This window comes from Ammospiza caudacuta, chromosome 14, assembly GCF_027887145.1.
Source record: "Ammospiza caudacuta isolate bAmmCau1 chromosome 14, bAmmCau1.pri, whole genome shotgun sequence".
Lineage (NCBI taxonomy): Eukaryota > Metazoa > Chordata > Aves > Passeriformes > Passerellidae > Ammospiza > Ammospiza caudacuta.
This window is the reverse complement of record NC_080606.1, coordinates 11,559,078-11,584,473: the sequence shown is the minus strand read 5'-3', so window position 1 is coordinate 11,584,473 and position 25,396 is coordinate 11,559,078. Positions and strand designations below refer to the sequence as shown.

Here is a 25,396-nt window from a genome sequence, read left to right as displayed (position 1 = left end):
AAAAGAGATAAGTTACCTAAAATGATCTCATCGCATTTTGTTCTCATAAAATGCAAATTTCTGCATGTGAATGGATTGAAAATCCTAGTTTAAAAACCAAAAGAAAATAAAACCTAGAAATCGACAAATACTGATGTTGATTTACGTTTTTCTGTTACAGAATTCTTTTCCCCTCTTCATTTTGCTTCTAGAAAAGAGGAAATTAGTACAGCACTTCTTTTTTTTTTTACTTTTTTTGTGTTTGTAGCACAAAACAGAAGTTTTAAATCTGGTTGTAAAAATTATCTTATTTTGCATTTCTGTTCTGCCCAGATTATCATATTTCAGGCTGCAGAACAGAGCAAATCATAAGTATGAAAGGAAAAGTACCAGAAATGGTCAAACTCTGGACTGATGGCACAAAAGCCTAAATTACTTTTCTGGACAGAAGTTACATATATTTGGAATAGATTATATTTGGTTGAATAATGGATTTTCCAGGTCATGTGACAAAAGGAGAAGAAAAATGTTGTTTCAGATGAAAATGAAATGGAGTTTCAGGGCAGGGGAGGTATGTGGAAAAAATAATAATGATCAGCTTTAAGTGTTGTTTTACATCCCTGTTCACAGACAGATAAATTGTGTATTAAACCTGCATACCCCAATCCCATATTGAACAGGTGTCTCTTTCTGAAGCTGACCAGCTCCATTACTAAAATGTAAAGCTCAAGGTTAAATTCTGCAGTCTGATTCTTTCACTTCCCAAGAAGACAACTGGGTTTGGACTCAAGCAGAAGCACCAGGCTGGCCTGTCACGTAGAAAAGGAGAATTTCCTGTTGCCATTATGCCTCACAAGGGTCCTCCCTGGCCCTGCACACCCACAGGGGCTGCCAGGGGTGCCAGGCAGGTGAAATGAGCCCTGCTGGGCCCTGGCACAGCTCCTGCCAAGCTCCAGGTGTGCAGGGCTGGGGCCAGAACTGCAGGAGCCTGGATGGCTCCTCTGAGGCCATGGCAAAGGGGCTCATGTGCCAAGACCCCTCCTCAAGCCCTCACTTCACCATGAGGGTGAAGATCCTTGAGCTTTTATGCAGCAGAGTGTTTGGCAGAAGGGGCATTGCTTTGTTTTTCTAGGGGTGCACACGAGAATTATGTTTGGCAGGACCAAGGCGCTCTGCACTTGCACACCTGCACATCCACCCACTCACCTGGCAGGCTGCTCCAGCATCTCCTGTTCAAGTGGTCCTCCAGTTCAGCCCATCAGTAATTCAGTTCTGGTGTCAGTGTTTCCATGTCTCTTTAAGCACCAGTGAGCATGTCCTATAAACAGGATTTTTTTAAAAGTAAAAAAAGAAGTCCAATATACTGGTAGGAGTCAAATACAAATTTGGCAGCTAAAATATATTTTTTTACAGCCTTACCTGTTTTAATGCCTGATAATAAACTCCTTTCAGGACATTTGTTTCAGGCTTTGTCATCATCAGCTGTCCATACATTTCAAGGCACTGAATTACCCTCTCCCAGTACATCTGTGAAGAGAAACATTTCTGGAAATAAAGGGATATGATTTAATTTCAGACTCAAAGACTAAACAGTGGTGTTGTGGTTTTTCTCACTATGCCTGAGCCAGTCCTGCTCTCCAAACTGTCAGTGAGTTCATTTCCTCAAAAACAACATGTTATCAAAGAGAAAAAACTAAAACAAGTGAATGAAACTGGAGCTAATGGCTTTAAAAACACCTTTGATTGCCAATGCTTTTGGCTTGAGATAACATGGTAATATTCCAAAATTGGCTTGAGTTTCTGCAAGAAGCTGTCAAGTGTATTTCAGACTTGAATATTTCTTACCTATGTAAAAATGCCAGTACTTGGAAATACAGAGCACATTACAGCTGTACCCTGTCTTAAAGGAAACAAAACATACTTGCTGAAACTACTTGCTTAATTTCTGTTTGGAGTATTAATATTCCCTGTCAAAAACAGGTGGAAGAGAAGTACACAGGCATCTCCTCTCCACGCAGGCACACTGCTCGTGCTCTCCAGCCTTCATCTCCATCAAACCTCCTGAACTGCCCAGGGCCAGGGCACCTCTTGTACTTCCAGGTGAAGAGGGAATACAATTCTTAAGCAATCCTGAATTTACAGAGGTGACTTTTCCACTTCTGCTCTGACAGAGTTTAACATTGCTTCTTCTGCCATATTTTCTCCACAAAGCTGGTGCAGCTAAGGCAGTCAAGTAATCCACTAAGGGTCAGGAATGCAGTATATGATGCCTTCAAAACGTTCTTAAATCAAGGTTTCTGAAAAATAAAAGTTATAGAGCAAGAATCAGCGTTCAAGGGCAGTCAATCAGGCGTCTGAATTATGTCCTGCCTTTAAAATATACAGCAGATAACAGTTTTTAAATAGTCACTGTAAAAGCTTCTATGTGTACTGTACCTTGACATTTAGTCCTCACTGAAGTACTTACCTTCAGGATTCTCCCCATTTATTGGTCTTTTTTTCTGCTTTAAAATAATCAGAGCAGCTGCTCCAGAATGTAAAAAGAAAAAAAAAACTCAAAAGCAGACAAATGATTTACTGCCAGACTCCAAGTGAGGAAAAGGGCACACACCCATCACTGCAGGCAAGCAACAAGCAAAGAAAAATGACTGAGCAAAAGAGGGGAGGCAAGAGGGAAAAGGTGTGGGCTGGGCAGGGAGTTACTACCTGATAAGTCATTAATGTGTGTACAAGGCCAGTCTGACATCAGGGAGGCTCTTAGAGGATTGTGCTGGAATTATGGCATGGATATACAGGCAAAAGAGGCCATTAGCTTCAAAGAAGCACTTATTCATCCTTTTGAGTACAAACCAGCAAACCCTGAGCTCACAAAGCACATAGGAAAATGTTGTCAATCCATAACAAAGTGTCAGAAGAACCTCAAAAATCAGCAATAAGTTGCTTTTAGCTCCAAAGATTTTCCCTGGTGATTGCCTCTGGATTTACATTAGAGCTTTGTTTTTACTGACCCATTCCTCTGTGGAATTCTCCATGGACCTGCCATTCTGCACACCCAGAACTGAGGCTACTCCCTCTCCTCTTAATGGTCATTTGTGGGCAGGCTGAAAATAGTTTGCCATTGCCTGTTACATGAAGATCAATTTCTTCCCAAGAACTTCACTCTTGCCAAATTCTCCAGTTCTGGGCTAAACCTGACAGCTGATCAGTAGCCTGTTATGAATATGTGAGCACTGCAGAGCTGGGCCATTTCTAAACAAAATTTTATGAGAACCACTGAGATGCCCCAACAAATAGCAGCAGCTTTAGGTCTTAGCTGTGCTGCCATGGGTCAGGCTATGGGGTGAACCTTGGTTATTTATAAAAGTGAAGTTTTGAGCCGCTGGGTCAGCAGTGGGAAAAAGGAAATTTGGGTACAGGAAAGTATCCAGGAGCCACATGAGCACTGCTGTGAGCCCAGGTCAGGCAGGAGGTGAAATTCCTGGGGCACCAATTCACTGTGCCCAGGGCCAAGGCTGCAGCTCCCCCGGTCCTTGGACGTGAACACCTGTCCTGCAGCAAACCCATGGTCCAGGGAGGCTCAGCCTCATCCCCAGGGAGGGCAGAGGTCTCTCACATCCCACCCAGAGCCACCTGCTCCCCCTCCACTCCCTGTCCAGCCCAGACTGCCAACACTGCTGTGTCCTGCTCTGGAATCTGCTCCAACTGCACCAGCAGTGCCGCCTGGTGAGGAAACGCAGACTTGGTCCCTTAGCCTGTCACCTCTGGTTTTGCAGGAGGAAATTTAGATTCCACATATCTAATTAATGGAAAACATAGATAAACAAAAACAGATTGGTTACTTCAATTATGCGCACAGTGCCTGCAGGGCTACAATTAAAAAATGCAAAGAAAGAGAACAGTCAAATTGGGTAAAAATATGCAGCAGAAATACAATCTGCAGCTTACCTTAATGACAATTAAAAACACCTCTCCACCAGCTGTGAAATGAGGGAGGTTATTCTTGGCAAATGAGTGTAATACAAAGTTTTTTAGCCATCTGTAAATAACATTTACCTGGTGCAGCTTTACATAATTAACTAACTTCCTTGTGAGTATTGCACAGACCCATCTTCACAGAGAGGGAATAAAATAAAGACAGAGAAGGAAGGAGAGCAGAAGCTCCCTATTAATTTATTTAAATTTCTCCCAGAGGCAATTTCTCCAAATTTCATGAAGTCAAGCATCTGTTTTGCTTGCAGCTTAACTTACTGAAAGAAGCATTACCTGCACAAATAATCTTCTCTCTAAGCAGCTTAACAAGTTTGTGCAAATGTTTGAGCTGCTATAAAGAGGCAAGAAAGTAATTTCATATCCTATTCAGAAAGGTAAACAATTTTCTTGTTATTTTGAGTCCTTCCACTATTTGCACTACCAGATGGATTAGATGAATACTCTGTGATGGCTTTTCTGGGTGACATGACTCGTGTGTAGCAAAAGGTTCACAACTGTGAGTGAAAACTGGTATCTAATTCAGTGTCTTTAATAATTAGGTGCAAACCCAAGTCCTTTGAATGACTTAATTTGTATTTAGTAAGAATGTTAGTGAGGCCAATTATCAAAATTCAGTGTTCAGCTGCATTTGAAAATGTCCAGAAATGCCAGCACATTGAACTCCTTGGCTCCTCCCCTGTGTAAACTAGCTGTTTGTAAAACAAACACCAGAGTTATTCCTTTTGTATTGAATAGATCCCCATGTTTGGTACTGAAAAGGATTGGTTGAGGTATCTGACATTTTACCTTCCTCTTCTTGATCTGGTCCTTTTCTTCTCCTAAACACCTATGGCACTATTTCCCCCTTTAAAAAAAGAAAGTAAAAAGCTTAAAAAAAAAAAGCTTTCTATTCACAGGTTTCTCTGAGACTGAAGACATTTCATTGAGAAAAATTTCTCTCTATAATAGCTTTAGAAGTAGGCACTCCACTAGTATTGCATTTAGACTCTTCACTCAAAATAAGCCAGAGGACACATTCTTTACTGGTTTAAACATGGATTTCTGTAACTGCATCAGAAATCTCCAGAGACAGAAAAGATTCTGTTTTATTGCATCCATCCAAAACCTGTCTGAGAAGACAAACTTTTTGCCTTATCAAGTGCCCAATTCAGGGATCATCACCTCAGATTTAATTGTATTATGGGATGAAATTAGATAAACTGCTAGATTACAGTGAGTATCACTGGATCATTATTTGCATTTTGTCAGCCACAAAGACATTGTGTGACTGGAAATAATTTTGTACCAAACACTCCAGAAAAAAAATTCACCAGGTGTGTTAATGGTTTTGACCCCCAGAATAAAGACTTAGGAACAAGGTTTAGTTAGGCACAACCTCCTCTGATAAAATGAGTTAAAATGTTGCTATACCATAACAAAACAGGGAGCTTGCTTTCTCAAGCTGATTCCACAGAAAGTACAAAAAAATCAATTGTGAATTCAGTATTTCTAAGCTTGCAGAGTCACTTCAGAAAACATGGTTCAACAGGGCTCACCCTCCTTTACCCTACCTAGCACCTCTTAGCAGAAATAAGGGTAAGATATGTAGTTCTGAACATTAAATGTTGTTCTTGATACAGTCTTCAGTTCACGTTTTATAAGACTTTTTGAAGCAAATTGCTTGCTCCTGAAACAGCCACCTCTGATTTCTAGCTAAAAGATGAAGATCAATTCCTTTTAAATGAACTGAATAGCTCTACTAAGAGTGGTGGGTAAAAAACTCACCCGTTCTGTATTTAAGGGTATCTCATAACAACACAATATCTTGTGGAATTGCAATTTACAGATGAAGTTTTGCACTGCATAAAAATAACTCATTTATCTGTTTCAAGCCTGTCACCTTTAAGTTTCCGTGGGCATTCCTTTCATACACTGCTAACACACAGTGAGGAATAGCCCTGCTGACCTTCTCTGTGCCATTCAATATTATACATCCTTCCCTCATACTTTTGTTTATTAGCCTGAGAATTAGTTTATTATTACTTTCGTTCATAACTCTGAGAATTAAATGGGTTTTATCTTGCCTAATATTGTCTCAAATCAAAGCCCCCTTATGCCTGTAATTATTTCAGTTGCCCTTTTTGGCCCCCTTGCACTTTCAGCTCAGCCTTATTTATAAGATGATTTTGCATCCATTTCTCCAGCCATAGATGATCAGTAAGAAGGCTGTAAACAGGAATATAGTAAGCAGGGAGGCTGTCTTGTTATTAATATTTATTTCATATTTATATCTAGAGGCATCAGCTGAGAGTCCTATTGTGATAAGCTACAGAGACTTGTAGTACAAGACAGTCCCTGCCCAAAGGATTGCATCGTGGGGGATGCAGGATCTTAGAGAGGGAGAATTCCTACTGCAAGTTTACTTGTCTAATGCAAACCCACCACCTTTTGATGTCCCAGCAGATGCAGCCTGCACTCAGTGAGAGCATGGTGTGTGTTTGATAACAAGAGCACTTTCATTTCATCCTCTACAAAGGGAGATGGTCCCTGCTGTCACAGATCCCTGTAAAACATTTGCCACAAAGCTACAAACAAACCCTTCACAGCATCTGCACGTGGTCAAAAATTAGGCCATCATATAGCAGAGAGCTGCACTGCTGGCAGTAGGAGGGGTAGAAAATCTCAGTACTCCAAGGACCAGCCATGGAGAACACAAGCACAGACCCCCTGTCACATGTAGCCATCATTTTAAAGCATGAAGCATTTCACTGACCAAAATCACTCCAATCCAGGCCCTGGGGAGAAGGTATTGGCTATAAAATGGCCTGTTTCCAGAAAATTTAAGTGCTTATATCAGCAATGTCATCAAGGAGAGAACATTTCAAAAGCATCAAGCAGATAAATAAAAGATCTGAATCTCAATTATAATGTAAAAATTGAAACACCTCATTGACTTGGACACCAAACCTGATGCTCACAACCTCTGCTGCTTTCTGCTGTCCCCAGCTGTGGCTGCCAGCACAAGCCATGTCAGTGCCTGAGCTCATCCCTCTCCTCCCTGGCAGAGGTTCCTGCTTTGCATCTTCCCACCCTGCTCCTCCTGAACCAGCCCTTTTGCCCTGTGCCTCCTGCTCACCCCCTGCTCTGTGCTGTACACCCTGCAAGAGCCCCTGGAAAGGACAGGCACGTTTGTTTGCCTGCATTTTCCTGCCAGGGAGTGTGTGAAATGGCCCTGCTGCCACAGGAACAGGCAGGATGTTGTTAAACAGCCATGAAGGTGGCTCTACAACAGCTCTGCTCATTGTGTGTATGTTCTTTTTAGCAGGGAAAACAGGAAAATGTCAAAAAGGAGCATGTAAAAGTGGACAAACATCTTCAACAAGCACCAGTCCCACAAGCACTCTTGCCCTTGGAGTACACTTAGGGACAAGAGCAGGCAGAGGAAAAGAGCAGAAACACAGCTGGGAGAGCTCCTTGAGGCATTAAAGGGATCTTGTAGTGAACCAAGGTAGTCAGACCTTGATTATTTGTCTTTGGTTAAAGGCATAATGTTAACTAGTCACTTACCCAAGGTGCAGGCAAGAATGAGGAATTTTTACCAGTTCCAACAAGCTCACACGTTACACCAAATTTTCTTTGATGATTAAGGAAAAGGTTTTACTTTGCTTCCTAAATAGGTCAGCATCCACAATTATTTAAATTATGACGGTGCCCAGGTTATTCAAGGATGTTTCTCTTACCCCATGCCCAGCCCTTTCTAACTGCTTTTCTGATTTTGGGCATGTCAGTCTCCTTCACCCGCCTGTTTTATACCACAGGCATATTTTTAATTATGAAATAGCAGGTGGGTTTGAACACACAGTGTGAAATGAAACACAGGTGACTGCAAAACTACAGGTAACAATAATTCCTGCAGTGTTTCAAGATGAACAGGGCTTAATATGGTTTTAACACAATTACCCCATCACAAATTTGTCAGATTCTTCGTCTTGTACTTGCATTTCCCACAACACAACTAAGTCTACCATACACATCATCAAAAGCAGGAGTAAGGGATATATTTATCAGTCATTCCAAAATGGATGATAAGCTTTAAAAATCCCAGCTTCCTGTAGACTTTGGGAGATAGAAAAGATAGAGAAACAGCTAAACAGAAGCAGTGTTTGAGCTGTGAAAAAGACATGGCACTGCAGTTAATTCTGGTTTAGAACAAATGCATTAAAATTTATTTCACCAAATGTTAGTTTAAAACAGTCATTAAAATCAGTTTTCTCTCTGTCCACTGGAGATCAAGTTGATGAAGCTTCCCTAATTTCAACATTATTCTATGCTCACATAACAGATGTCATTATATTTTAGCTTCATATAATAATGTTGCTCAATCCATTTCTCACACTTTCTGTCTCTTGTTGCAAACCTTTATACTGATCACAAACATTTAATTTTAAAGTGAGTCTCCTAATGACCCTTTTCTGGAAAAAAATGTACAGCCTGCACAAAGAGAAAAACTCAGTTTAGAGCAATATGCACAGATTGATTATTTCTGAGCCAAAGCATCTCTGCTCTTTTCATTTTCTTCAGACTTTAACTAGTCAATTCATCACAGCATTTTTGCACTTCATTATTTCCAAGCTTTTCACTTCCCCTCCCAGACGAGGGTGAGGATGTGGGCCCACATTTTCCCATATCTCTTTTATCCCCAAAGAATAACCCCAGGGATGGCTGAGGCTGATCCAGGGGGCCAGGTTGGTTGGTGCCCTGCTGCCTCTCCAGCACAGACATCCTGGGAGACACTGTCTGCCACTGCCAGCACTGCACTGCCTGCAGGACAGCAGGGATGATAGCTTAGTTACTATCTGCTGAAAAGGGCAACTGAAGGCTTTACCTTTTGAAATATAGTAATTTACATTAACCAGCACACAGATCTTATCAGATTAGGACTAAGAAAATTGCTGCCATCTGCTGCTGGAAAGAAATATGTGAAAACTGCAAGTGTCTTCCAAAAATAAGTTAGGACCTGCCAATACCTTAAAGAAGTTCATTTCAAGTGGCAGATTAGCTCTGAAAAGGGGGGTTGTCACACACAGGCAAGGGAAATGTGACCCTGTGGTTTGGTGGCCAGGGAGTCAGGCTGTTTTGACACACAGACATTTCCCATCAATAGAATAAAGGCTTAAACCCTGGGAAGATACTTTATTTTGGATTCGCCATTTGCTTGAAATTTAGTAGATATATTTTTCCCTCCTCCAAGTTCAATTTTATTCATTTACAACTACCCAAATGTGATGGAGTTCATATATGCCACTGCTGGCTGGGGGAGGACAATCAAGTAAAGATGTCAGAGATTCATAGACAAACTTTATACTGTCTGCAGGGAGGTATTTCTAGTGAGAAAGTCAGAGAGAGGGGCCAGCTCTTAGAAGGGGGAGAACTTCAGAGTCTGGAAGAAGTTTATACTCATTCTAAGTTTTGGGGATAGAGCAAGAGTTGACAAATAGGAATTCCAATGTCCTTTTCCCAGTCCCTCTGCCCATCAGGCATCCTTGTGCTACCTCTTTACCTCATGGTCACTCTGAAAACCAAACTAATGTTTTGCACCAACAGTGTATTTTCCCTCAAAAGCATTTGCTTCAACAGCCTCAGCCCCTGCAGCACCAGTGCCTCTGGGGGTTTTATTTTGTGGTAATCTCAGGAAAGCAACATGAGTCCATCAACCTTCCTCACTCTCCCTAGTGTGCTGCTTCTTTAAAGGCTAATTTTTCCACTTAATTTTCAGGTGTATAAATTGTCTTCACTGTATGTGCTCAGCAGCTCAGGAATCCTGCTGGCTCTGCTCAGCCAAATGCCCTCTGATTGTGCATGCTCCATCTCTGCTCGTGGTTCAGCCCAAAGATCACCATTCCAGCACTTCCTCCTCCTCTCTGAATCAACTAACAAAAAATTGTTTGAGAGCACAGAGAAATCTGTTCCTTACATGAGGGCCCAATTCTGTTAAACAAGCAGCTTTGTCTGCTTTTCCAGGAAACTGCCCAGCTAGTGGGGGTGTTACCTTTGCCCTAGGCGAGCTCCAGGGGCTTCAGCGTTTGCCCAATTCCATCACACTGAAGAGAGCAAGCAGCAAGTTCTACCCTTCCTCTGGGACAGCCACAGCTCTGCTGAGCACCAGGATCAGACTGCAGCACCTTTGACTGCAGCTTTCACAAAGTCACACCCAAGATTTTGTAGAGATCGATGTCAAGTTTGGTGAGTCCAGCTGTGCAGCCATCTCCCAGAGCAGCCCCTGCTGTTCAGCTCTGCTGGGAGCACAGAGATGCCACCCCCATCTGCAGGAGGGGACAGACTGACAGAAAGGGATGAGGCTGAATTAGACCTATTGAGCTACAAATCATTTTCCATTTCCTCTTAATTCTCAGAGTCATATTACTCTGTCTTGGACATAAAGCAGCTGAGAAACAGCACTTAGACATCAGCCTAGACCTCAGAGCAGCAGTAATTAAGAGGGTGAAAAGCAATAATTTTCCAGAGTGTGTCATTCTCTGACTCCTGTACACACATCATGCACCACACATTGATTCATGCCAGCAGTGAAGGTCTACTCTATTCTCAAACATTTCCCTCAATAGCTGATAGTCAAAAGTATCTGAAATGCTAGAAACGTTCCCCAGAATCACTGGCAATAAATGGAAGAATCAAAAAAGCAAAAAAAACCACCCTCGCTCCTTCTAAAATATATTTCTATAAATTTAGACAAAACCAGGCCTTGAGACAAGTGTCAGAGACAGCAGCCACCATGCACAGGCACACTGCCCTGGACCAACACACTTTTCTGGGCCCCCCTTTGGCTGACTGCCGTGGGTACCTCAAGTATCCTTCATGTTTAGTGTTCTTTCACTGGCTGTACTCAATGATCTTTAAGGTCTTTCCCAGCCTAAACAGCTCTGTGATTCTATGTTTCAGTCAGATAACTTGCCTTGATTCAATGCAAGACAGCTGTTTCCAGGATAAAGTCCATCCAGCCAAGCCAGCTGGAAGTGCTGCCAGTGTCAGAGAGTAAATCATTCCTTTCAACTTCACTCCTAAGCTTGTACTTGCAGCACTTAAGGACCTGGTTAGGTGAGCAATCCTTGATGAGCAGGCAAGAATCTGTCCCTGTAAATACAGATTTAATCATGTATTTAACAGCTTTTCTGATCCAAGGTTCTGATGCATTTAAAAGAAAAAAAAAAACAGGGGTGGTTTTTATTTGTATTTTCCTGACAGAACCAGGGAAAATGTTTTCCCAGTAGGAAGAAACCATAGAAAGCTCTTTTTCCTCCTAGGAAAAGAGTCAACAGTCTTTCAGTGACACAGAAATCGGCCTAACAGAAGCATTTATGTCAGGTAATCCTACAAGGAGCTTTTCAGCTGTATTATCCAGAGAAAAACATTTGTGCAGTATTTGCCTGCCAGGAAAAAAGTCTCTATTGCATTTTCCCAAAAGAAAAATTTTATAACCTTTTGCTGACAAGGAAGTAATAATTATCCACACAGGAGCATACCATTAGAGCTCCCTTGACAATGACTGATTGGTTTACTTATAAATATTTGCCATGGAAGGGGAAAAAAAGTGATGAACAAAAGGCTGGTATGTTTCTTGTGCTAGCAGAGCTACAGGGAAAGGGAAAAAAAACCCCAAACCACAAGTTTCAGTGCTATTAAAGCACCTGAAAGAACAAATACACAGCAAAGCAAAGAGCCACAGGAGCACAGAGGTGCTGCCAGGGACTGGGCACAAGGACATGCCCAACTGCAGCTCTGGGGTGAGCACCTCACCCCACCCAGGCTGGCATTGCCTCAAGTTTAACAATTCATGTTTAACACAATGCTGTGCCTGCTCTGCCAGCCAGGGCTCTTCGGGGAGTGTGAGAAGGCTGAAGGAGAGAGGAAACAAGAAAGACTTCCAAAGTTATTTTCTAGTCACTGCCATGGCATCCTTCCCACTGATCTCCCTTTCAAGTGATCCTAAAGAGCTGACATGGTGCCCAGAAATTGTATACAAAACACCGTTTTACATACTCATTACTCTGAGAACAAGAGAATGCCACAGCTAATCACAAGGCTACCACAAGGCTGTTGTGAGATGAAAACACTGATTTTCTTTAGATGCTGAGGGGTTTTTGTGTTTCTTGTCTAGTTATTGTCATACAAGTCCTGTTATGTGAATCCAGACCTCTAGTTCTGTAGCTCTTTTATAAAAAGACAGTGTTGCAGTTTTATAGGTTCCTCTAGGATGAATATCACTCTTCATTTTTTCATTTTCCCAATGGATGTCCATTTCTCCCAGCTTTTGTCAGTTCGGTTTAGATGTGCTCAATAACCAGGGGTTGTCTGGATGGGAGAATAATTTACATTACTCTGCTGTCTTTATGGGCTTCACACAAAATTTTGGAAACCAGCAATTTCCAAAACCCCGGGTAGAGAAGCAACAAGAGGAACTCCTCTCCATGTACACAAATAGTGTCTTCCTGCCTTTGCAGTGTTCTGTGCTTTCATTGTCAGTGCCCAGCAGGATAACTCACTAATTTTGTTGGTGCAGTGACAGTGATTGATATCCCTCTGGTAATGGAGTGGGGAATGAGCCATGGCAGATAACTCCACTGCTGCTGCCCCAACAGGCAACAAAGCAAACCCAGGGTATGTCAGAGTCCCCCCCATGATTTATCCAAGGCCACGGATAACCCATTGGCATTTGTGCTGATCTTGGTGCCTAGCTCCTTTTCAGAAACTCTTTTCAGAGAAAGTAATCCTCACCACAATCACGAGTCTTTGTAGGACCCCTTGGTTTGGGGTCTCCTTCAGGTACTCAGCTGGAAGAAGCAAGAGATGGTTTCAGTCTGTGTTTCAAGAACCATTCAGATATTGCTCACAAAATAGTCAACAATGCAAAAGCCTTGGGCCAGGGCACACAACTGCCCTGTCCTGGGGCACCAAGCTTTGGGACAATAATCTCTTCCTCTTGGACTCAGTGAGTGCTGAATTCTTCTGCACAGAACTGCAGCTTGGGGCTGTGCCAGCCCCTCCTGAGGGCTGGAGACCACAGGAGCTTTTGCTAATGACACAGGAGGTGTCTGTTCATTGCTGCAAAGGAAGGAAGGGAGATGGAAGCTGAGTCCCTTCTCACATCCCTGCCCATGAGCCAGGTGTAAGCTGACATTTCCCAGCCTGTGAGGCAGCCAAGCACTGCAAAGTGCAAATGCAGGTGCCCACATATACTACAATTAATTCACTGAAGCAAAACAAACTCCAAGAACAGGATAAAAGAGATCTGTGTCCAGATCTTGGAGATAACAGGAAAGGACATCTGACTGCTGAGACTTTAATCCTGTGGGGAAGGCCAGGCTATGGAGGTCCTTGCTGTTGTACTGTCCTGAGTCCTGATCCTGGCACCTTCACTGAGCACTACCCTATTCACAACAGCAGCACCTGATGGGAGCACTGCTTAAATAAGTATGGTAGAATCAGCCCTGAAATTTCCATGAGAATATGATCACAATATTCAGCAGAATAATGTCTCATAGCTCCACTAGATTATTTATATCTTTGATTTCTGCTAACAGTCTTGTCAAATAGGGAGAGAGATTTATTATTTTAATTATCTCAAGCTTGTAGAGATTTAAACATCAGTTATAGGTGTTCAATAAGTATTAGAACAGCAATCAATTTTTTTCTTAAACAGGGGAGTGATTCATGGTGTTCTGTGAATAGATAAACTCTCCATGGTCAGTATCAGACAGATATACTGTAAGAAAGCAGAAGGCTTTTTAAATTAGCTTCTAGTTAACTCTATTTAAGTTGTCTAGATGGAACATAACATTTAGGAACACTAAGAATCATTTAATTACAGGATTTGGTATGTTCTTCTCAGATCTTTCATGGCCAAAGCAGCAGTGCTTTCTGTTCTGTTTCCCAGCAGGACAGTGTTTATGGATTATCTGTACAAATTTCATTGAACATCCTCTGTCCCACAGGGCTTTCCTGCTTATGTAACAGATTCATCATTTAGCAGTGATAGCCCATCGGAAGAATTCAGCCCAGAGCTTTTCTTGATGTGATTTACATCCCCCTTGGGCATGACTTAACATCAATAAAGATCAGAAAGGTGGAGACTGCCAGGCTTGACTTGGCACAAAGGGCTCAGTTAAAACAGCACATCTTAGAGAGCACAGACAGACCTTGGAGTCTGAGCCTTTGTGTCCAGCATCTGTTCTGAGGGGAAAGTTCAGTCCTAGAGTAACATCTTCCTGTGCAAAGCCATGGAACTCTGAGCGACTGTGCCACAGGCCCCAGGAGGATGAGAGGATGGCAAATCCCTGCCTCTGCTCCTCTCCTCCTAGGTAACCTTACTTCCATCATCTCCTGCAGCATCTCAGGCCAGCCCAGGTGTTTGCACCTCCACAGTGCCTTTTAATGCATCCCCCATTCCCAATTCTCCCACACAGTAACATTCCCGTCCTTGGGCCTTCTCTGTTGAGGATCTAGTCCAAAATAAAAGAAAAAAAGGAAATTAAAGGCAGAGCTAAGACAAAGATTGCTATTACTTTCTTAATGTCTTTCTTAGGGCAGTCCTAAAATAATTTTCATGTGAGATTTAAGGTAAGAAGGAGTAGAATTGGAAGATAAGGATGTGTCCCATGAATAGGAGACAGCAGGAAAATGAGACATGGGGCTGTTTATGACAGAAATGGATGAATGGAGTACTGAAACTCATCAAGTTAATGGGACAAAGACAGATGTCTAAACAGAGAAGACTTTAAACAGGATATCTGAAAGATGCAGTGAGCAAAAATAACTACCATAAATCTGATTGCTGCCCCCCAACAGAACGCAGAAAACTTTTAGCACAAATTATCCCCCAAAGCAATGATAGGAATATCATTTTTTCCTCTATAACAGATTTTATCAATTGCCAACTTTTAAAGTCAATCTTTTCTGCAATCAACAGACAAAGCCAATATTTTTAGGAATTAGAATACAGGTGCAAAAACAAAGGCCAGCTACAAATCTTAATAAATTCACCATCAGTTCCAAGAAAGCCTTTGACTATGTTCTGAATAGATAAAAATTAATACACTGGGTTTGTCAATCAGTAGAAATTTAATTCTGATGTAAACTTGCTCATTGCTCAGAGTTACTGATGCAGTGCAGGTGCTGGTTTCACACTCCCTATCAGTGACATTCTGTGGGCTCCAGGGACCTTGGATGAAACTAGACCTACTGCAGCACTTTAGAAAGAATGAGGAAAAAGCTCCTGAGATTCACTCCACAGCTTTCACCAGTGCTCAGTGTGTTTCTAATTTTTCCTAATTACATATGATGTTTTGCAGGAGCACAGGTCCTTCATTACTTTAAAAGTCAGACTGACTTTACAGTATTAGCAGTTTTGAAAAATATTACAAGACTGAGCAAATATGACAGTTTATTTAAGAAAAAAAGAATAATTTTGTTATTGTATTTTTTTTTTCAAGAACTGCATACAATTAGGTTTGGGGTGGGGGTTTTGGGTTGTTGTTTGGTTTTTTGTTCAACTGAATCTAATTCTTCTAATTCAGAGTCATAAACTCTAGTGGGGAAAAATATTTTTAAATTACCAAATGCAAGACACAAACTTTATATTTAGCTGTATTGGTTATAGCAATTTTCATAGTAATTATCTTATGCACATTATCTAACAACTTGTCTAGAGTAAATTCTCTACTTCATTTTAGTACAAACCTAGGAACATGTATTTAAGATGTTATAAGAAGAAAACAATTGCCTTGGGGAGTCACTTGCCATGTGCTCTAACTTTTAAAACAATACTTCTAAGAGAGTAGATGTTACTTTATGAGCAACATTATTAATTGAGAATAGGAAACAAAACATGAAATTTTTTACTGGTCTCATCTCTTAGGCAGAGGCAGGCACTCTTTGCGACAATGTGGAGCCTGACAACATTCTGCTTTCCCAACTCCTTCCACTGCAACAGGGATGGCACCAACTGCTATGCTGTGACCCTATGGAATATTACAAAGATTGACTCATCCCCAAATCAAAGTGACACAAGGGTGGCACTTCTTCAGCATCAGATGCCATTACTGAACTTCAGGAATCTTATATGAGGAAGCAAATCCCCACTGTGTCAGGGGAGGGGGCAGCATCTGTAGGGGGAAGTCAGCAGTCTGAGCAGAAGAAGCAGCCAAGGTTCTGAGCAGAAAGCACAGCACAAGGGTGAGCAATGTCCTCAGGGCTGCAGGAGAGAGGCTGGGTGCAGAACCAGGTGTCCTGGCTCCCAGCTCTGCTTACAGCACCACATCCCTGTGCCAGACACACAGATGCTGCAGTCTGAAGCCTATCAGTCTTCATGTCAGGTGTTACCTCAATTTATATGAGGTAAAGGTGTCATTGTAATTCCTCCCGAATTTCTGTAATTTTTTTTGACCTTGCCAGTTGTGTTAGAAAGCAGTTCACAAACACTACTCATTGGGATCTTTCTATTTGTGCCTTTTCTCAGAACTTTTGCATTGTTTTGTTTTCCTGCATGTAAATAAACACCAACCACTTACAAGTGAATAGAAAACCATAGACACATAACAGTTTTGGGTAGTGTTACATCTCTTCTATAACTCACAGCACCAGACTATCCATCAAGGATCATGCTAGATTGTTTCACACTCAGATAATCTAATTTAGTTCAAAAGAGTCCTCACAGCAAAATATGACTTTGAAAAATCAGTCAGCAGACTGTTGTCAGGAAGCTTATCCCAGCTAACTTCTACTTCCAAGCTGATTCCAAAGTGTCCCTTGTCTCTGACAGCTGGCTGTGCAAAAGAGGAAAGCAGCATACAGACAACGTGGCTAAAATCAGAGAGGAAGGCTTAGAGGAAAATCAGCAGGGAAAAAAAAAAATCACAGTCTAACATCCTAGTCTTCAAAGGCTCTGCTGAGTTACAGGAAGTCTATAAATGCTCTTAGATGCTCTGAGAGAGCAGGTCGCTGAGAGGTTAGGGAGAGGAAGAAAACCTGATGAAAGATCAGCAAAACGAAGGACGGCTGTAATTTCACCTAAAAGGACAGCTCTGAATTTGATGGAGCTGCTGGAGCAGACACTACCACCCAGTAGAACTTCTCCTCTTCCCTGTGGAGAATAAGCAGATTTGTGAAAACTCCACAATCTTCAAAGATTGTCTCATAATAAGGCACAACAATACCTGTAGCACAGCTAGAAAGCCAGAGGTAAGATTGCCACAATATCCTCCTTCTGAAATGTTATGGCAGGGGTTTTTCGCAGGAGCTTGAAACAGGAAAGGGACCAAATCACACAGATAAAAAGCAGCAGGAACTGAGTGTCTCCCAGCTTTCTTTGAGGGAGGAATGCATGGTATTAGTCTATGAAAAGTCCCAACAAATTATGTCTTGGCCTAAATCCTGCAGGGACTCTGCTGATGGTGGGTGCTCTGAAAACCCACAGGCATTTTTCTGCTGCCCCAGAGTTCACAAGTCATAGTGAAAAGCAAAAGCACAGTCCCTACAGTATGGACACAGCCCAAACTCTCAAGTGAGGTATGCCATAGGGCCACAACTGAAGGAATCCTATAATTCTTCAGTACTTTAGGTTTCTAGAAAGACTATAATTATTTTATGACAATGCTCAGTCTTATTCCTCTTTCCTGACTGCAATATGGTTGACCCTTCAGGCAGGATCCTAATGAACTACAGAAACCAATTCCATCCCTCTTTCTCTAGAAATTCACTGTACAATAAGTGGAAATTGATTTTAATTAAACTCTTCTTCCCTCTCCACTATTTCTTCTCTTTTCTCTCTCACTTTTTTAGAAGGTGAAAATGCAACGCAGACCCCTACATGCTCCATATACTCCCAGGCTGAGACCTTCAGAGCACAAACTCTCTCCCCACTGAACTTCTGTGGATGATGTGCCACACATGAGTTCTCCTTACCAGAGGAGATTTCTGACTGGCCAAATTAAGCCTAATGCCTGATGTCCACAGAAGTGCAAACAGCCAAAAACTTAACCTTGCACATAATTTTTCATACTTATCCCTTAGTCTGGGTATCAATCTGCATGCAGAAACTCAGACAAGAGGTAAAGGGTTTATTTCATGCGGATTCAGTGGTCTGTGAAAACCTTGTTCCTTACTGCCCCATGGGCCCCCAGGAGCTCCCACCATCACACAACACTTTGCAACAGGCAAGAGGAAGGAAAAACTCCGGGAAATGTGGAAACAACATGCAAGATCAGGACTGAAGCAGCGACAATAGAAGCTAAATGAGATGAACGTGGCAGTGCAAAGAATGTTTGCTTTAATCCAAGGCCACAGTTCAGAACCACAGCGCTGCCTTAAGCTATTGTAGCCAGTGTTAAAGAGAATCCAAATACAAATTTTTTTCTGTTGAAATACTATTACCACACTACTAAAAAAAGATCCAACAGTACATCCCCCAACCTCTCCATGACTCAAGGGGTCACAGTACAGATGAGGGTTTATGATGAAGTCCCACATATCTACATAGGCACCATAGTTTGAAGAGGCAATTGTCTGTTCTAATAGTCCAACAAATGTTCTTCCTCTAAAGTGCAGGAAAGACACATGGTAAGAAACTTGTGTAGAACATATGGTGCTGAAATAGCAAGCTGATAGGTCTTTAACAGCTTTTGACAGTGGTAAAAGATCAATTATTGCACTATAAATGTTAAAAAGTTCCTCCAGCCATTTGCTGGAATGAATGTATATTTTAAAATCAGTGTTTCCCTTTAATGGCAGCCAAATTGCCTCTGAATCACAAAGTTATGCAGCCCCACAAAGTTAAATTAAATTATCGATTGCTGTGTGTTTACATCTCCAGCTGCTGAAGAACCAGCCCAGTGACTGAAGCACAAACTCCTGAAGGCACTGAAGGTGCAGGCACTCTGGAAATGGCCCTTGATCTTTTGTTGAAACTGAATGTAAAATAGAATTGCCATTCCCTTCCTTACCCTTCCCTGCAATTTCATGAGTTTGCAACAGAAATAACCAAATATGGTTCTGAAAAGTATTGGGGAAGACAGGCTGATTTCCCAGCTTGACTGCTGCACCAGCTGACATGAATACAATTTTCTATGCATTTCTTGACCCATGAGATTTCTGCCTTGGACCAATATCCATGTGTATATAAATGTGTGTGTGCATACACAGACTCACACTACTACAAGCATTTGTTTGAATCATGAAGAAAGCTGACAGCTCTGTTTCAACAGTTCTCTGTGCAAAGTCCCCAAGTTACCAGAATGACATAGGTGTGCTACTCAGATCAATGCTATATGTGACATTGTTTGTGAAGATCTTATGCCAGAACCACATATAATGACCCCAGGCTCAAGTTCAAAGCACAAATACAGAGCTAAAATGTTGTATTGTGGTTCTGAAATAATTCATATGGATCCACTTCTATTCCTCAAGGGCAGCCTACTCCAGAAGCATATCAACTTCTTGCTCCAAAAAGCTTCCCATCCAAGGGAAGGTATCTTCTCATGTTTTGAGTTTTAAAAAGTGCCTGTCTTTGCTGACTACTGTAGGTAGGGCTGTTATAAACCATATACATTATTCATACCAGTGGGATCACACAGTGAAGGTCATGGCTTTGTTGTACATCAATGAACACTCCCTTGCCATGTGAACAGACAAAACAGGGAGACAGGCAGAATGACAAAGTGTAATGAACTCCTGAGCTCCAGCACAGCACTGATGAAAAGCAGAGGGGAGTTTCCTTGCTTCCAGGCCAGTGCATCACCTGCCAGGCCAAATCACTGCCCAAATTTGACCCTCTGTGATCCAGATTCCCAACGTGCCCTGAGGGCATGGCTAGCCTTACATACAGCAAAATATCCCGTCAACAGATATTGTTTCAGGATGTTTTCTGGCTCCTCCTATTGGTTTGGGGTTTGATTTTGGTTTGGATTTTTCTTTTCTTTTTTGATAGCTGGGCAAGCATGTTCAGGAAAGTAAGGCAGTAATCTCTCTGCCTTGAGCCAATGGAAGTGAAGTGCAGCACCTGCCTGTCAGATATTTTAGTCTCAGTTGCAGGGCTACAGTTCCCAACTTTCTTCCCTTTAGCACCAGCTGCAATGGGCCAGACTGCACAATACAAATGGGCATAAATGGAGATTATAAAGCCATGGAAATCAGATTCTGCAGGTCACGAGCATGGTCAAGACAATCATGTACCTACATTAATGAAAACAACTAAGTGTTCCACAACCCTTCTACTCTTGAGAGAGCCTAAAATGTCAGTGGAAATGTGTGAATGAATAATAGAAGATGAGGCTGAGAGGAGATGGGATTTCAAGGAACAAGGTCCATGGGAAAGAAAGTTTCCCAAAAGTAGGGTAGGTTTGAAAGCAATACTGATCTAATACAACTCCTAGAAATGGCACACCATGTAGACAGAAACATTCTGTAGGAAAAAAATTCACCTAAAATACTCTCCATCAATGAAAATATACCTTTTGCAAATCAGGCTTGATTGACTTCAAACAATCTCAAGAAAAGGTCCAGTGGTGAAACCTAGGCTGCGATGAAGTGCAAAGGTACTTGCTCAGTGCAGACTGGCCAGAGACACCAAGGACCATTGCAAGTCAAGGTGACACTGAGGGTGCATGCAGAGGATGGGCCTACAGTCAGCAACCCAGGAGCCCTTACCTCAAAAAAGGGCCCTGAATGGCAAACAGGCAAAGACCAGAGCCAGCAAAAGCAGCAAAGTGAGGAAACAAGGGAAGCTCAGGAGATTGAGCAGGCTCAGCCAGCAGTGGCACTGCCTTGGCACCTGCCCGGCTGATAGCCAGGAGCCTGCCATGGCCCACAGCACATTCTGTGGAACAAACACTGCATCATCAGCCCCCCAGCTGCTCCTGCCTGTTTCACAGCTTGTGTCAGCAGGGCCAATGCTGAGAAAGAGAAACACATTTTGCCCAAAAGGAGTGCGGGCCAAGGGGAGTAAATTTACAATGACGTCTTGCAGCATTTACAGAATGATATCCAGTTCATAGGAAGTGTCAAAATATTTATTAGCAGTCTGATTCAAACTGACACAAAATAAAATTTAAAAAAAGTTGTAAAACAACATGGGAAGTCTGCCTTTTGGCCAGCTCCAACTGATAGCCCCGTGTCAACACAAAGAACTTGGCACATGTTTCTTCCTTCTCTATTTCCTTGTTGCACTACACAACTGTAAGAACAAGGAGGTAACTGGCCTGTTACAATTCATAGGCTGATGTGGATCTGATCCCATTTTCAATCAGCAGAATTAGCAGTCAATTAGTCAAGTTATTTTCTAACATCACTGCAGGACATTCAAATGGTTGGCTTTTTTTTTACAGCAGCTAGGCTACTTTTAGAGATTTATGTCTTGCTTTCATGCCTTACAGCACTCCTTGAAACATTAGTAATATCATCTAGGCAGGAGCAATAAAATGCCAGAACCCCTAACCACATGCAACACTGCCTGGCACCAAATCAAGTTTCTCAAGTGAAATATAGATTGAAGAAAGAAGAGGTATAAGGAGCAGAATTAAATTCATCTCAGTTATGCGCATGTCACTGATGTCAATATATCCTTACCATGCTAAACCAAGAGTTTCTTCTGAAAGATTTTGAACTGGAAACAAAACTGACACCGGGGTCTGTGTCTATTTTTAACATTACATAGTGTTATACTTTGTAACTCTGAATTACTCTTTTTTACTACAAAAAATTCTATTCTTTCTGCTCAAAGCCATCTAAAAGATTTAATAAGGCTGTAGGAAAGAGAGAGGAGGAGTAACAGACTGATTTTAATCTTGCTATTAGTCAATGAAAAGATTGTAGATGAAAGGCTGCAGATTAGTCTTTTCAGTCTCTGTCTCCGATTCCCCGGATCTGGTGGGAGAATTAAATGTGAATTACAGCCACAGTTGAATGATCACACTAGATATTTATTTTCCAGACACTGTTGAAAAGAAACATTTATTTCAGCAGACTTTATTTCTGTGGAATCCTGAACACCAAATTGGTCCCAAGAAAAGACCTTCTCCTCACTCAACTTAAGATATTTCATGTTATTCTGACAGTACTAGGAGCACTTAATATGATCATGCCTTGTAGCCTCTGACATGCTGTCAAAGAAGGGGAAAATACTTTAGTGCAATTGAGAATTGAATTCAGAGTACATTAAAACAAACAAGAATGAAATCAAAATGCCATCAAAAGAATGACTTGTGTGGAATCCACCCAGGGGTTCTGAGGGAGCTGGCAGCTGAGCTGTCCTAGCCACTTCCCTTCAATTAAAGAGGCCACCTGGAACAGAGGCCAGACAGTGTTAGAGGAATGAAACAGGGATTTAATAAAAGGCCTTTAAAGGATACACCTTGGGCAGTGCAAGAGACTGGCCATGGCTCTACCCAGGACAGACCCAAGACGGGCAACCAGTCACAAGTTTTCACTCTTTTATAAATTGGTGGTTTTATAACCACCAATTATAACACTTTCATAAGTTGGTCCATTTACATACTGGGGTTAATTGTCCAATTACAGCTCCAGGTTATGAAGTCCCACTCTTCCAGATTACTCTCATCAATTCTCTGTTTGCACTTCTTGGGCCTGAAGCTGCAATGATGTTCTTGGTTTTCAGGCTGGAAAAGGATTGTTTTGTCTAACTAAACTGTGAAGAGAACTTGCTAACACTTTATATAAGAGTCACACGCTAAGGCAGTACAGAATCTGAAATATATAAAAGCTCAAACTTAAGGCATCACAATTACCAGCAACCCTGGCTAACCAAGGAGGCCCCAGCTGAGTAGAGGCTGGCAAATGTTATATCCATTTCCAAGAAGGGCTGGAAAGAGGATCTGGTGAACAAAGGACCAGGCTGGCGACCATCCCAAGTGCTGGGCACTGGGGAGGCCCCACCTCAGATCCTGTGTTCAACATTGGGCTCTTCACTACAAGAAAGACACTGAAGGGCTGGAGCTGTCCAGAGAAGGCCAACAGAGCTGGGGAAGAGGCTGGAGCACAGATTTTACAAGGAGAGACTGAAAGAGCTGGGAGTGTTCTGCCTGGCAAAAGGAGACCCAGGGGGACTTTATTTCTCTCTAAAACTCCCTGACAAAAGGGCACAGACAGGTGGGACTCAGTCTCTCTTCCCAGGTAACAAGAAATAAGACAACACAAGCCAAGTAGCAAAAAGAGGAGGTTTAGATTGGATATTAGGAAAAAATCCAGCACTGAAACAGGTGGCCCAAAGCAGTGATTGAGTCACCATCCCTGGAAGTATTGAAGGGATGTGTAGATGTGGCACCTGCAGACGTGGTTTGGTGGTGGGCTTGGCAGTGCTGTGCTTTTCCTACTTAAAAAAAAAATCAATTCTCCTCTGATTTCATAAAATGTCTAAGGGACAGAACTCAAACATTACTCACAGTGTTTGAATGCCATTACATAAATGCCAATTTCCATCCTTCAGGACAGGCCAGCAGCCAGATATTCATATATTGTCCCTCTTGAAGATTTCTGCTTGTTCCTAAGCAGAATTTTAAGGCTTTTGCCTGTCATGCTGCCCTTGTCAGCTGTCAAATAGGATCTAATTCATGCCAATAAGGCTGTCAAAAAAGACACACTGGTCAAAGCATTTTGTCCTTAGCTCACACTGCCATTTACTGCTTAGTGCTGCCCAGTTACTTGCTCTTGTAAACCCTTCTTCATACTCAAATTTAAATTGCTTCTTCCTCATAACATGCAGAAGTCCAGGGAGACCAGACCTCAGTATGCCTCCAAAGAAAAACACTTATTAAGACATTCATTAACACACAGGTTGAAAATTACTGGTTGCTTATAGCCAAAAATCTCACAGAAATGAAGCCCTGGCCTTCCAGGAATGGTGCCCTCCAATAATGATATAGTGACTTTATAAAGCAGAATGAGGTCTGAAGCACAAAACCTCCTGCCTGTGAGGGGCTGTGCTGCAGGGCTGATGAACAGACCCACGGTGCGCGTGAGGCCAGCCCCGAGTGCCTGACTCCAGGGGTTGTATTTCAGTTTTCAGCAGGGCTCACAACTGCACCTTCTCCCCCAGGCCAGAACACACAACCAAGAGCCTCTCTCGTGTCCCACTGATCAGTGACGATGCCATCAGTGCTCGGCCATCACTGGGGCACGCTGCAGGTGGGCTGTGGTGTGCCCATCCCTGCACGGGCAGCATCCCCACACTGCAGCATTCGCAGGGAGCTGTGCAGGAGCACCAACCCCTCTGTGTGATTCCCACCACAGCACAGCTCCCCCTGATCCCACTGGCTGCCTTAGCGCCCAGCCCTTCTGCAGGCTGAGAAATTTCCCAAAACTGAGCAGATTGGTGCCTTTGGTCTAAGGCTGACCATACAGACTGCTCCCAGGCAGCTTCACTTTGAACCCACACATATCCAGAACTTATCTTTTGCCTGGCTCTGTCTGCAGAGAGCATTGAAAGAGCACAGTGAGCATGCATTGCTTTTTAGAGATCATGACTGACAATGATTTATGCTTAATTAGCAAATTCCCTATGATTACTTGATAGTGCAGATTAAACCCTAAAAAATGTGTTTCCTGCAGGTTTAAGTGACTAACTCTATGATCTATTAGACTTGTCTCAATTTTTCTTGGTAACTGGAAATTTCAAAAGAACTGGCAGCATCTGTGCCTGGAGTATAAAAGAAATCTATTTTTATTTGATGAATTAATTCCAATCCTGTATATAAAATGCTAAGCTTTGTATTATCTCTGCATATTTATTAGAAAAATTCAGAACAAATCTCTACAATCAGTAAAAAAATTAAACTGTTAGATATTCCTCAAACATTATAACGAATCTTCTCAAGCTGCAGTTTCATATTTCATTTCCTAGTTGTTTTATCTCTCTCAGTTACACATTTACAGCACATAATATATTCATAATATATTCTGTGTTATTCCTCCCCATTCCTAGCACTTTTATGTGTTGATCACTATGGGGAAGTTTTAACATGCAGCTTCTTTTGGTTAACATCTGTCAGAAACCCAAGAAATTAATGTCCGGTGCTGAGCAGCAGGTCCAAACTTCACAAACCTCCATTAGTATTTTGATCACTCTGGAGGAAAGGGGTATTTAAGAATCTCTCTGAATGCTAGAGGGAGGGAAATAATCACTTTGAATGAAAAATCCAAATTCACACAACTGGTAATGAAATTGCATGGAATATTGATTCAGGGTTCTAATGAGCTAACAATTTCAAAGCAAGCACTGGAAGGCAAACATTCCTTCCTCTTCCTTTAGAGAAGTCTTCATTTGTACCACAAAGTAAGATTTCACTTTGTTCTAAATATACAAGATTATAAGAGTTCTGAAAGCAGTCCTGCAATAACACTCCCTGCCCTCCCCTTTCTCTATCTCCCT

The 25,396-nt window shown here is 42.0% G+C and overlaps 1 long non-coding RNA gene across 1 annotated transcript in view; it reads right to left on the bottom strand.

Annotated features, from left to right (window-relative positions):
- Positions 1–444: 444 nt before the first annotated feature.
- Positions 445–25,396, bottom strand: part of LOC131564064 (uncharacterized) — a 33,616-nt gene continuing 8,664 nt past the window's right edge. Inside the window, exons 2-5 of the long non-coding RNA XR_009275349.1 lie at positions 1,825–2,276; positions 1,399–1,506; positions 1,186–1,297; positions 445–788 (exon numbers count right to left, since the gene is read on the bottom strand). This is a non-coding gene — a long non-coding RNA (uncharacterized LOC131564064). The remainder of the gene's footprint in view (positions 789–1,185; positions 1,298–1,398; positions 1,507–1,824; positions 2,277–25,396) is intronic.